Consider the following 13423-nt stretch of genomic DNA (forward strand, 5'->3'; position numbering starts at 1 on the left):
TCACCGCTTGGAGAGGCCCGGCCCAGGAGAAGTGTGTTGGGTGACACATACTGCACGCTTTCTTCTTGACTCTGCACCCTGGCATCTATTGGGCATTCGTTGGCAAGGTTTGCAGCAAGTTGTAGTGTTGTCTGAAGCTCACTGTAGCTAAGGCCAGTGTTGTTGCCCAGGCTCTGCAGTGCCTTCTTGAGAATGCGAACAGCGGCTTCAGCAGCCCCATTTCGGTGAGGTGAGTCAGCAGGGTGAATTGTCCACTCCCATTTGGTACCTTTTTGAGCCGACATCTCTTCTATTGAAGTCCTATTCTGAGCATCCAGGAACTGGTAAAGCTCTCTTAGGATAGGTTTGGCGCCAATGAAGTTTGTCCCCGGGTCGGACCAGATCTTTCTTGGGTGCCCTCTAATTGCAGTAAAGCGTTGGTAAGCCATCAAGAAGCTCTCTGTCGACATTGTGTTGACCAGGTCTGCATGAATTGCCCTGCTGGCCATACAGCTGAAGACGACACCCCACACTTTCATTGAGACCCGTTTCTTGATGTCATCTTTGACAAGGTACGGTCCGAAGAGGTCGACTGTAGTGAACTCGAACGGAGCTGCAGGTGTGGCTCTTTCAGCAGGTAAGTCAGCCATTACCTGTTCGCACCTTCTTGCTCTTGACTTTTTGCAGAAAAGGCAGTTATCCACTACTTTTTGGGAAATTTTTCTTCCTTGGATGACCCAGGCTTTCCTCCTCATTTTCAGCAGGGTTGCAGCCACACCTTCATGACCCTCATCGTGCGCCTCCCGTGCCAATAAAGTAGAGACCCATGCATTGAAAGGCAGAAGGGGAACTGCAGCGCCATCCTCCCTGAAGCCATGGATTCTCCCACCGCAGACTAGTAACCCAGATTCTGGCTCTCTGTACACAACCAAGCGGTCCGTAGTGGTAGTTGGGAACGTCACCCCCTCGTGAGCAGCAAGATAGATGTCTCTTATTGCCTCTTGACGTTCTGTGGCGGTGATAAATCCTTTTGTGGGAATCGCCTCCCACTTTGGGATCTCAATGGATTTTGTTGCAGATCTAAACTTTTTGGCGGCTCTCCAGATCAAAGCAACCGTCTTGATTAGACACTTTAGGCTACTAAAGCGCCTCTCATCCACCAAGTTTAGGACAGCTGCACCTGCAGGAAATCGTCCCACAAGACTTGGAAGACTTCTTTTCGCTTGGGCTCTGGTGAGTGCTGCCACAAATGACTTCTTTTGCATATTGTTAATGCTCTCTCGAGCTGTCACAGACACATCTTTTGACGACATAATTGGCCACTCGCTCTCTGGAAGATATAGAAACTCTGGCCCTTGCTGCCACTCTGAATGGGCATCAAGTTCCTTTGGCCCAGCTCCTCGAGTGATAATGTCGGCTATGTTGAGTGGTCCAGTGATCCACCACCAGTCCTGTAGCCGTGTGCTCTCTTGGATCTCTCCAATTCTATTAGCGAAGAAAGTCTGAAATCCATAGCTTTCTCGCTGGATAGCTCCAAGAACAGTCTGACTGTCTAACAAATGGTACCACCTTTTTATCTGGATCTGGGTATGCTGTTCAAAGTACTTTTTCAGGCGGCTTGCAAAGACTGCACCGCAAAGTTCTGCTTTGACTGCATCCCCCTTCTGGTCTAGTGGTGTCAGCTTTGCTTTTGACTCCACTAGTCGAATTGTTAATTGTTTGTTGCAGTTCCACCGCAGGTAGAGGACAGCACCATAGGAGCTTTCACTGCCATCTGAAAAAGTGACAGCGACTGGTTCAGTTGTTGCCTTTGGTGGAGTAAGAGCTCTTGGGAACATTACTTTGCTTAGCTGGACGTACTCCTCAAAAATTCCAATTGCATCTTTGCGGAGCTCATCCGACAGGGGAAGGTCCCATGTGCCCTTGACCATGCTGTACTTTGATTTTGCCTCTTGGAATGCCCTTCGGACCAAGATAGCCCCTCTTTGCTTTGATGGCGTTGTCAGGCCAACTGGGTCGTACAAACCAGCAACTTGACTCAGCAGTTCACGTCTTGTCAGCGGGTCTGGTGTCTGTGCTCGTACTTCTTCTAGCAGTAAGTCTTGCCCAAGTCTCATCTTTTTCTTCCGCCTGGAGAAGTTGACCCTCACCATGACATGCAACATGTCTTCATCCACAATGTAGCCGAGACCGAGCGCCTTGTTGTCTTCTTCCTTAAGCTGATTTGGCAGGACAACAATATTTGCTGATGCCTTTTCTCTTTTTCCTTTATTTTGGCCTGAGAAGACCCAAGGCTTCAGTGCAAACCCTCCTGCTTTTAGAATCAGCTCCACATTCTTTGTGATGACTTCGAGTTTTTCACGGCAGTTGTGGGATGTCAAGATGTCATCGACGTAGCTGTGCTCATGTAATACTTGGCATTCATCTGTGAGGTGGCTGAATTGAGTCTGGTTAGCCGTCTCCCTCATGGCCAGTTGTGCTATGCACCCTGCTGGCTTGTCCCCGATATTAACTCTGGTTATGGCGTATTGTTCCACCTCATCGCCCTCTGAATCCCGCCACAAGAACCGGTGTAGATGGGCTTCCCTCTCCTCGAGCCACACAGAATTGTACATTTTTCTGACGTCTCCTAGAGCGGCGTAGGAGCCTTGGCGGAACTTGAGGAGGACAGCTCGAATCGGATTTAGAACGTCAGGGCCTTTCATCAGAAGGTCATTGAGACTTTGGCCTTTGTACTTCTGACTGCTGTTCCAGACAAGTCTTACCGGAGTTGTAACAGAGTGGGGGTTGGGTGCGATAAGATGACTAATATACCAGACAGGTCCATTCCAGTTGGTTAGATCCTCTTTGGTCAGCTTTCTTGCAGCCCGGCGGTCAACCATTTCGTGGACTTGAGCACCATAGGCTTTTTTCCACTGCGGTTCTTTGGCGAGCTGTCTCTCTGTTCTGAGAAAGGTTGCCTCCACTGCTTTTATGTTGTTTGGCAATGTAGATGGGTCAATGAGCCATGGATACCTTGCATGCCAGTGTGGACTATCACTGTGGTCATCAGCACCAACATAAGTCAGGCCACCCTTAACAACTTCCAGCTCCCTTTCTTCAGCCAGAGTCATTTCTTTGCCACCAAGTTGACAACTGCCGCAGCGACATCCTCCACATTTTGGGGTGCAGGGGGCGCCAATGCTATCCCATCTCCACCAATCAATAAAATCCCGAGTGGAAATAGCAGAACAAGAAGACCTGATGGTAGGTTTGGCGCAGATATGTTCTTCATACATCAATGCTGCTGTTCTCATGGATCTGGCGAAGTGCGCTCTGGACTGGTGTGCTGTAACTGTAGCTTCTTCAAACAGACCAGGGTGTGTCCCTGCAATTGTCTTTCCCAATGGCCCATCCCATAGCACAAGGTCCCCAACGGTGCGTATTTTCTGTGGGATCAGTCGCCCTTCCTTATGGCTTATCAAAAGCTGTATCTGTCTTGGTCTAACAAGTTCATTTTGGGGGACATCTGGAAAGAATTTTTGGAGTCTTTTGGCTGTCACATGTTTGTGAATCTCTGCAATGCTGTCCAAACCATAGCAGAGGAGTTGGTGGGATCTGACATTGCCTTGCTCTGTGCGGACCCGGATCTTTAGGAGGTACCGTTTTGTGGTGACTTGAACTTTCATTCCTCCCACACCATGGACAACAAGGGTTATGGCTTCACTTCTAAGGTTCAAACGATCAGCTGCATCATGAGTTATATAGTTTGTATCCGATGCCAGGTCGATCAAAGTCCCAACTTTTTGTCCTGCATTGGCCGTGACGTCTAAGAGCATCATGATGACTGGCCACTCCACTATTCCATTCTCTGCTAGAAGACTGGGTTGGTTGTTCACAAGAGAGGTTCTGGCTATAGTGTTGCAAAAGGCATTGCAACACTTCTCTGCAAGTTCAGGTGAGAGACTTTTAATGAACTCTTCTTGGGCTTGGGTATAGCGCTCTCTTGTGTCACCTCCCACTTTGCTGTTATTGGACCGCTGGACGACATTCCCTTTGGATGTACCAGCTCTAAGGCAGAGGTAATAGTGGTGTTCTGCAGCACGCTGTTCTATGCAGTCTGGCCTCCTGCACAGAAACTCTGATTTACAATAGTCACCTTCCTTGTGAATCTCCATGCATCTTTTGCAGGCTCCCAGCTTCCTGACAGCATCTCTTTTATCTGACAGCTTAAGCGTGCGAAACTTTTGGCAGAAATATAGCCTTTTCTTATGCTTGCAGTCTCCGCAGACCACACATCCTTGAGCCTGGTCGCTTAGTTGGGTGGAGGTTCTGGTTCGAGCTTGCCGAGGTTCAGATTTCGGTTTTGGTTCCTCCTCTCTCAGTTGGTCCAGCTTCTCATAGATGGCTTCTTGACCTTGAAGAAACTTGTGGAGGTAGTCAAATCGCTTGTCTTCTTCAGCTTCATCACCTTTGCCAGCTACATGAAGAAGCCATTCCTTCTTCAGGCCATCAGGAAGTTTACTCTCTATTGTCTTTGTTACAAGAGGGTTCTTTATAGCACCGGTCTTGCCAAGCTCGTTCAGATCGACCAGGGCTTTTTCTACTGATTGGATGAGCTCAACAATCCTCCTGGGCTGGTTACCTTTAACTGCTTGGAGTCTTTGGAGCTCTTCTACTATCTCAAGGGCTATAGTTGTCTTATTTCCAAAGCGGTTCTCCAAGACCCGGAAAACCTCCTCAGCAGTTGTGTAAGTTGTCAGGTGAAGGTCTCGTATGGTCTTCTCATCCACACTGTCGAGAAGTTGGAACTTTTTAACCTCTCTGGATCCAGTAGGTTCTCCCTGCATCTGGAGCGCTTCCCAGTCTTTTTTCCACCGGTGAAACTCTCGGCGGATGCCAGAAAACTTTGGGAGGGAAGCAGGCTTTAATTTAATTGCTGGTGTGGCCACAGAACTGTTTGAAGTAGTACTCAATCTGCTGGTTTCTCCTCCAACGTGTGCCCCTGTAAAGTCTGCTTGTCTTATTGTGAGATTTGGCAAGATGGTTTCAAGGTCTTTGATACGACTCTGGAAATGTTGTTGCTCTGCTGGGGGGGCCCAGCACTTCCAATGTTTATGCACCTCCTTCGAAGCCTTCACAAGTTTCTCTAGTTGTCCGATCATGAAGAGATATGCATCTGGGTTTTTACTTGGGTCCACAGCTCCCACGTTTTCTGCTTGCGACTCTGCTGTTGTAATTGCTTGTGTCAGTTCATATTCCCCGAAATTGGCCCACAATGTCTTTTGTATGAGGTCCTTTAGCTCTTGCAGTTTTTTCTCACACTCATTGGCTGTTTTGACCAAGTCAGACTTCTGCTGCTCGCTCAACTCCTCTGCATCAGAGTTTTCTTCAATACATTGCTCCTCTACATCATCGTTGGCTTCCAGGACTTTGCCAGCTTCTGCAGTGAGCTTCCTAAAATTGTCTCTGAGCTCCTCTTCTGACATCATTGTATGCATTCGTAGCACATTATTGGCCAGACGGGAAAACTGACGCTTCGCTGATGTCCTTGTGGTCTTTAGCTGCTCCACCAGTAATGAATCAGCCATTTCAATCACAGCAGCAGGCGGGAACAGTCTTTATTTGTCTCTCGGGACACGTGTGGTCACTTTTCTGGTCCTTTTCCAGTCTTGACCCGCGGTTTTTCACTGTCAAGTTTTGAAAGAAAGATTTTTTAGACTATACATTTGTTACTGAATTAAGAACTTGGTTTACTAAGATTTCTACAAAGTTTAAATGACTTTTAACCATTTCAAACAAGTTCTTTGTCAACAATGAATTTGGCTCTTCTTACTTTTCCTTTACCCCACAAACAACATTTGAAGTTATAAATACCACTGCAAAAGTCCTATCAAAGTTAAAATCTTCACGTGGAGGGAGTGTCCTTTTCAAGTGGGGAATTGCACAAGAAAGAGGTCAAAACTTGACAGTGAAAAACCGGCTGTCTTTCACAGTTTTGTGGAGGGCTTGGACTTGCACAGTCACCTTGATCACATAGATGAAGTTTCCTTGGTCTTGTGGTTTTATAAATGCTCCTTTCACTGCGTTCTAAAGACAACAGCAGAGCCAGGTGCTGGCACGCCCAGATTGCCTGGAAGATTTGTTCCACCTGGTTCACCACTGATTGAAGGAGGAGGAGTTTCACCACTGAGGAGCTCCCAGGCAGTTTGACAGCACAAGGGCCGTGGCCTTTGTGGAGCGATGGGTAATGATGCTTCGTGGGTGTCAGTTGTTGATGTGTGCAGAGGGTCCCTGGTTCGCGCCCGGGTCGGGGCGAGGGGACGGACTAAAGTTATACTGTTACATTGGTGCCGTGACCGAATCTCTGGTTGCTGCGGAGGAGGTTGAAAGGGGAGTGAGTGTAACGGATGTGAAATGGCTAGCTAGTTAGCGGTGGTGCGCGCTAATAGCCTTTCAATCAGTGACGTCACTTGCTCTGAGACCTTGAAGTAGTGGTTCTCCTTGCTCTGCAAGGGCCGTGGCCTTTGTGGAGCGATGGGTAACGATGCTTCGTGGGTGACTGTTGATGTGTGCAGAGGGTCCCTGGTTCGCGTCGGGGCGAGGGGACGGACTAAAGTTATACTGTTACACAGGTAAATGTTGCAATTCTGAAGCCATTCCTAAAACTGCGACCAAAAACAAGCTACATATGGACAGTACCAAAACAAATCTAATGATTCGGGGCTGTTCGCAGCAAAATCTGCAGAACTGGGATGGTTGTATCCCCCATACACATTCCATTGTTTGCAAGAATTGTGTAACAATTTAATTTTGTGAATCAGTTCATAAACCACGTTCCATGGAACCGGTATATCAAATATCTTCCCAACTATTTTGCAATCTACAGAAGTTTACATACAGCTAGGTTTGGAGTCAATAAAACTAGTTTTTCAACCACTCCACAAATTTCTATGTCTATGGTTTTCCAGTCTGTTCCTTTTTGTGGAGTCATCCACCTCCTTCATTATCCCCTTGAGGATAATTGTGTTTGCTTCTCCATTTTCTTCTGTCAGTGGTATGAGAGGGTAGATCTGTGTATAGTCACCCGGGGGGTCCTCTGGGTTGAGTGTCATACGGCGGCGGGGCAGTAAGGAGTACTCCTGTTCTGCCTCAGTCCTGACTAATTTCTTTCCTCCCGCACTCTATTGTTTTCTCCAGCTTTAGTTTGGTCACGATAGCCTTGTTCATGACGATCTGTCCTTCCAGTATCATCATTCCTATCACAGTTTCTGATACAAGGGTACTTTTCTTCTTCCCCTTCTTTTTGTCCATTTTTCTTGTCTGAATAATCTCCTTGACTAAATCCAACCTAGTCTTGTTGAATGAACCATCCACTGGATATCTGTTTTCTTCTGCCATCTCTGTTCAGACATGCCATTTCTTAAAAGTTTATGTAAATTCCACAGCGGGAAACCTCTTTTGCATATATTCAACAGGCGTGACAGGCTTCATTGCTCCTATCTCCTCATTCTGGTTTGACTGTGCCATGGCGCTCCATCTTTTTATTAAGATAGTCTGCATGTAATGTGATTTATAATTTCGATAGGGTTATCCTAAAGTGGGTGTAATATGTATGAATATGCCTATATAAATTCTTCTCTATCTCCTTTCCCTGTGTGTTAAACAACAGTGGGTGATACTGTAATCCTAATTCTACGCCCACTTAATCCAGGCTACAGTAAATGGTTCTACTAAAAACTCAAATATAGTCCTCACGGGTGGCGCAGTGGTCTAGGGCACTGCATCGCAGTGCTAGCTGCGCCACCAGAGTCTCTGAGTTCGCGCCCAGGCTCTGTCGCAGCCGGCCGCGACCGGGAGGTCTGTGGGGCGACGCACAATTGGGCTAGCGTCGTCCGGGTTAGGGAGGGTTTGGCCAGTAAGGATATCCTTGTCTCATCGCGCTCCAGCGACTCCTGTGGCGGGCCGGGCGCAGTGCGTGCTAACCAAGGGGGCCAGGTGCACGGTGTTTCCTCTGACACATTGGTGTGGCTGGCTTCCGGGTTGGAGGCGCGCTGTGTTAAAGAAGCAGTGCGGCTTGGTTGGGTTGTGCTTCGGAGGACGCATGGCTTTCGACCTTCGTCTCTCCCGAGCCTGTACGGGAGTTGTAGCGATGAGACAAGATAGTAATTACTAGCGATTGGATACCACGAAAATTGGGGAGAAAAGGGGATAAAATTAAAATAAAAAAAATAAAAAAAACTCAAATATATTTCACACACGGGCCTCAGAGACAACCGCATGATAGACTTCAATTCCTAATAATACATCTTAAGGGTGTAGAGTAACAGTAATATTTCATTCACCAGTACCCCTGGTGATAGCGTCACGACGTAAATTTTCAATGAAAATCTCTACAGAACCCATCTTCCTTGTAATAATGTTACTGGTATACTAAGGGTTGTACATTTCCTATACTGTCCTATGATAGGAAAGTGTCACTAACAAATATGTTCAACCTTTTATTCAAATAACTTCTGTCCTACTCCTAACTTTTTATTCCACCATCCACCACCCAATAAAACCGCCATAATCCTCAGATAAACAAACAATTAAAACATAGAACACAATATTCATAAACAATTCAACTCATTATTAGGTAATTATCGCAGAATTAACTCTCCAAAAATTAAATAGATGATTATCGCTGAATCACCTAACTAGTATTTAACTCATAACCGGCCACCTCAGACAGCCTCGTCAAGCCACCTCTGCAAAATAACTCTTATTCAAATAAAACCGGCCACCCCGTAGGATAGGGCAGCCTCAGATACGCTCGTCAAGCCACCTCTGCAAAATCATCCTACCACTCCGGAGTACTACATTTATTCATCAATCATTCATTCCATTCATCATATATTGACATCAAGCATTTCACCAATAGCCAGTTATGTAATATCTCCAATCTAGAATTCGACTGTCATATTCAAAGGTTATGTATATATTTGGGTTGAGTGAGGTGCCACTTACTTGTTAGAGGGAAACCACACCAGTGAATGCCGATTAATTACAGACTTAGATTAAACAGGTGTCTGCTTACCTTGTTCAATTTGGAGTTCTGAGGCCATGGTGTAGAATCTCCTCCAACCTGGGTGGACACTCACTCCTGGAAAGCTCGCCAAATGTTGGGGTAGGTTCCTTGTTCCTTGTCAATCATTGGCTTATTGATAAAATCAGCAATCAGACAATATCATCTAAGTAAATCAATCAAACCTTTATTAATGCAATTGCAGACAGTTGACAACGGAAACACAGCACGCATGTTTCAGAGTAAGTTCTGCAAAATATAAAAGGTCAAAGTTGCTTTAATATGCTTGCAGTCAACCCCTAGTGATGTAACTGCCTACGTCAACACCTTCTACTCATGAGACCAAGCCTATGCATATACAGTTAAACAAACTTGCAGGAGAAAACAATAGCCCAGTGTTTTCTAAGAGCTCAGCAGTAATTTTCCATTCCCGTTTACAGTGGTGTGTCTGACTTGTCTCTTATCTATTTACTCCCCTGCAGGGGTCTGTGTCTATGTATCTCTTTTAGCCTTGAGGAGCTTTCTCACAGACACCCTGTTTTGACTGCAATGGCTCACATATCTGCTCAGACCGTTTATTATAAGATGCAGAGACTAGAAAAGGACCGTGGAACAGTATTTAACCTTATAATGCATATATTACTAATCTGTGGTCCAGGACCCTATAAATGCAGTGGTGTAGGGTCTTATAGACATTCCCCTTCTATTAATACAACATAAGCATAATCAATTATTATAATACATCAATCATTTGGTGCAGCCCCTATCATGACCCCAAGGTGACCCCCATCAACAGGTAAGGTGGAGGTGATATGATCCTTGACTAGTCTCTCAAAGCACTTCATGATGACAGAAGTGAGTGCAACGGGGCGGGGGTAATTTAGTTCAATTACCTTTGCTTTCTTGTGTACAGGAACAATGGTGGACATCTTGAAGCAAGTGAGGACAGCAGACTGGGATAGGGAGAGATTGAATATGTCCGTAAACACACCAGCAAGCTACTCTGCGCATGCTCTGAGGACGCGGCTAGGTATGCCGTCTGGGCAGGCAGCGTTGCGAGAGGGTTAACACTTTTAAATGTCTTACTGTTAAGAACTACTGAATTTATTTGAGCACCATAGATGAAAGCCGGACGAAACCCAAACGCTGTTGTGCTTGAATTAAATCTTCATAAACAAAAAGGCACAGGGTGAACCAAAGTGCAAAATTTAAAGTACTCATGAAATAGTAGGAGAGATTCCTCTCAGGAAACCGAGTAACATTTACAATGACCAAAGACAAATGGCAGAGGGAGTATATATACAGTGATTGGATAGCCTGAGTGCACTTATTATTATTATTTTTGCAAGCGTCTATGACAAATCAAGATCGGTCGTTCCACTGAGCAGCCATTACGAACGCAGGCTGTAAAAAAAGTTATCACTAAGTCATTACAGAAAACAACAGACTGATACCCATCAGGATTATTTGTGAGTATACCATCGAGAGTAGCCTTTTCTGGGTGTTTGGAGTCATTCCTTGTGGGATTGGTAATCTGAGAAAGACTTAGGGAGTCCCATTGCTTTAGGACTTGGTCAGGTGGTTTAAGCATGTCCCAGTTTAGGTCACCTAGCAGGACAAATCCAGACTTAGTGTAAGGGTCCAGGAGATAGCTTAGGGCAGGTAGGGTACAGGCCAGTGCTGATTGAGGACGATAGCAACAGTCAACAAATAACTATTTGAAAGTTTAATGCTTAAAACCATCAAATCTAATTGTTTAGGGACAGACTTGGTGGAGACAACTTAGCACTGAAGGTGATCCTTGGTAAAGATTGCTACTCCCCCACCTTTGGAAGATCTGTCTTGCCAAAAAAGGTTATAACCAGAAAGGTTAACATCAGTATTCAAAACACTCTTCCTTAACCACGTCTCAGTAATGACCAACACCTGGATTGGAGCTGTGAACCCACACTTTCAATTGATCCATTTTAGGTAATAAGCTTCTTATAAGGAACGACACAGGAGATGACTGTTAACCTATAAAGCGTTACATGGGCTTGCTCCTACCTATCTTTCCGAGTTGGTCCTGCCGTACATACCTATACGTACGCTACGGTCACAAGACGTAGGCCTCCTAATTGTCCCTAGAATTTCTAAGCAAACAGCGGGAGGCAGGGCTTTCTCCTATAGATCTCCATATTTATGGAACGGTCTGCCTACCCATGTGAGAGACGCAGACTCGGTCTCAACCTTTAAGTCTTTACTGAAGACTTATCTCTTCAGTAGGTCATATGATTGAGTGTAGTCTGGCCCAGGAGTGTGAAGGTGAACGGAAAGGCTCTGGAGCAACGAACCGCCCTTGCTGTCTCTGCCTGGCCGGTTCCCCTCTCTCCACTGGGATTCTCTGCCTCTAACCCTATTACAGGGGCTGAGTCACAGGCTTACTGGTGCTCTTTCATGCCGTCCCTAGGAGGGGTGCGTCACTTGAGTGGGTTGAGTTACTGACGTGATCTTCCTGTCTGGGTTGGCGCCCCCCCCCCCCTTGGTTTGTGCTGTGGTGGAGATCTTTGTGGGCTATACTCGGCCTTGTCTCAGGATTGTAAGTTGGTGGTTGAAGATATCCCTCTAGTGGTGCGGGGGCTGTGCTTTGGCAAAGTGGGTGCGGTTATATCCTTCCTGTTTGGCCCTGTCCGGGGGTATCTTCGGATGGGGCCACAGTGTCTCCTGACCGCTCCTGTCTCAGCCTCCAGTATTTATGCTGCAGTAGTTTATGTGTCGGGGGGCTAGGGTCAGTTGGTTATACCTGGAGTACTTCTCCTGTCTTATCCAGTGTCCTGTGTGAATTTAAGTATGCTCTCTCTAATTTTCTCGTTCTCTCCTTCTTTCTCTCTCTCTGAGGACCTGAGGCCTAGGACCATACGTCAGGACTACCGGGCATGATGACTCCTTGCTGTCCCCAGTCCGCCTAGCCTTGCTGCTATTCCAGTTTCAACTGTTCTGCCTGCGGTTACGGAACCCCTACCTGTCCCAGACCTGCTGTTTTCAACTCTTAATGATCGGCTATGAAAAGCCAACTGACATTTATTCCTGATTATTATTTGACTATGCTTGTCATTTATGAACATTTTGAAAATCTTGGCTCTCTCTAATTTTCTCCTTCTCTCTTTCTTTCTCTCTCTCGGAGGACCTGAGCCCTAGGACCATACGTCAGGACTACCGGGCATGATGACTCCTTGCTGTCCCCAGTCCACCTGGCCTTGCTGCTATTCCAGTTTCAACTGTTCTGCCTGCGGTTATGGAACCGCCACCTGTCCCAGACCTGCTGTTTTCAACTCTTAATGATCGGCTATGAAAAGCCAACTGAAAATTATTCATGATTATTATTTGCACTTCGAGATATTAGCTGATGTACGAAGGGCTATATAAAATTAACTTGATTTATTGATTGATTTATGAGAAGCAGGTACAGGGAGGGAAGGTTTAATAGCTGACGGACATGAAACAGAACAGGAACAGCGTCTGGACAGGAACACATAAAAACAATTAATGAGGACACAGGGAACACCACCGAGGGACAGACAGATATACAGGGGGTAATCAACAACGTGAAGGAGTCCAGGTGAGTCCAATGAGCGCAGAGGCGCGTAATGTTGGTAACAGGTGTGTATGATGACGGGTAGCCTGGCGCGGGAGCAGGCGTGACAGTACTCCCCCCCCAGGGATGCCACTCGGCGTCTCACCTGGACGAACCGGACAGACCGGCTGAGGCGTGACAGCCTGACGATCCCACTGCAGCGTAGAAACCTCATGGCTGAAGTATGACATGGGATGGGAACCTGCCGAGCCAACCGGGGCAAGGAAACCTCTCGAGCCAGCTAGGGCATGACGGCCCGATGAGCCAGCACCCCCGGGAACCATCGGCGGTGGAATCCAAGCCCGACGTCACCAACAAAACAAGAAAACTCATGGGCTGGCTGAGGCATAGGAGCCCAACGAACAGGCTGCGCAGAAAAAAAACCTGACGATCTGGCTGAGGCCCGACGTAGGATGGGCGCCTTCCGAGCCAACGGGCAAGGAAACCTTTCGAGCCAGCTAGGGCATGGAAGCCGTACGAGCTGGCTAGGCACCGCCGGTTCCACGGCGGTGGAACCGCGGCGGCCCCCGGACCCGACATCACCACCAACCGGAACGCCAACACTCCCCAATGCTTCCAATTTTGGTGTCCACATTCTATAAGGAACGACGCAGGAGATGAGAAGCAGGTACAGAGAGTGAAGGTTTAATAGCTGACGGACATGAAACAGAACAGGAACAGGTACAGGGAGTGAAGGTTTATTAGCTGACGGACATGAAACAGAACAGGAACAGGTACAGAGAGTGAAGGTTTAATAGCTGACGGACATGAAACAGAACAGGAAC

This window comes from Salvelinus alpinus, chromosome 11 (genome assembly GCF_045679555.1).
Source record: "Salvelinus alpinus chromosome 11, SLU_Salpinus.1, whole genome shotgun sequence".
NCBI classification, from domain to species: Eukaryota; Metazoa; Chordata; class Actinopteri; order Salmoniformes; family Salmonidae; genus Salvelinus; species Salvelinus alpinus.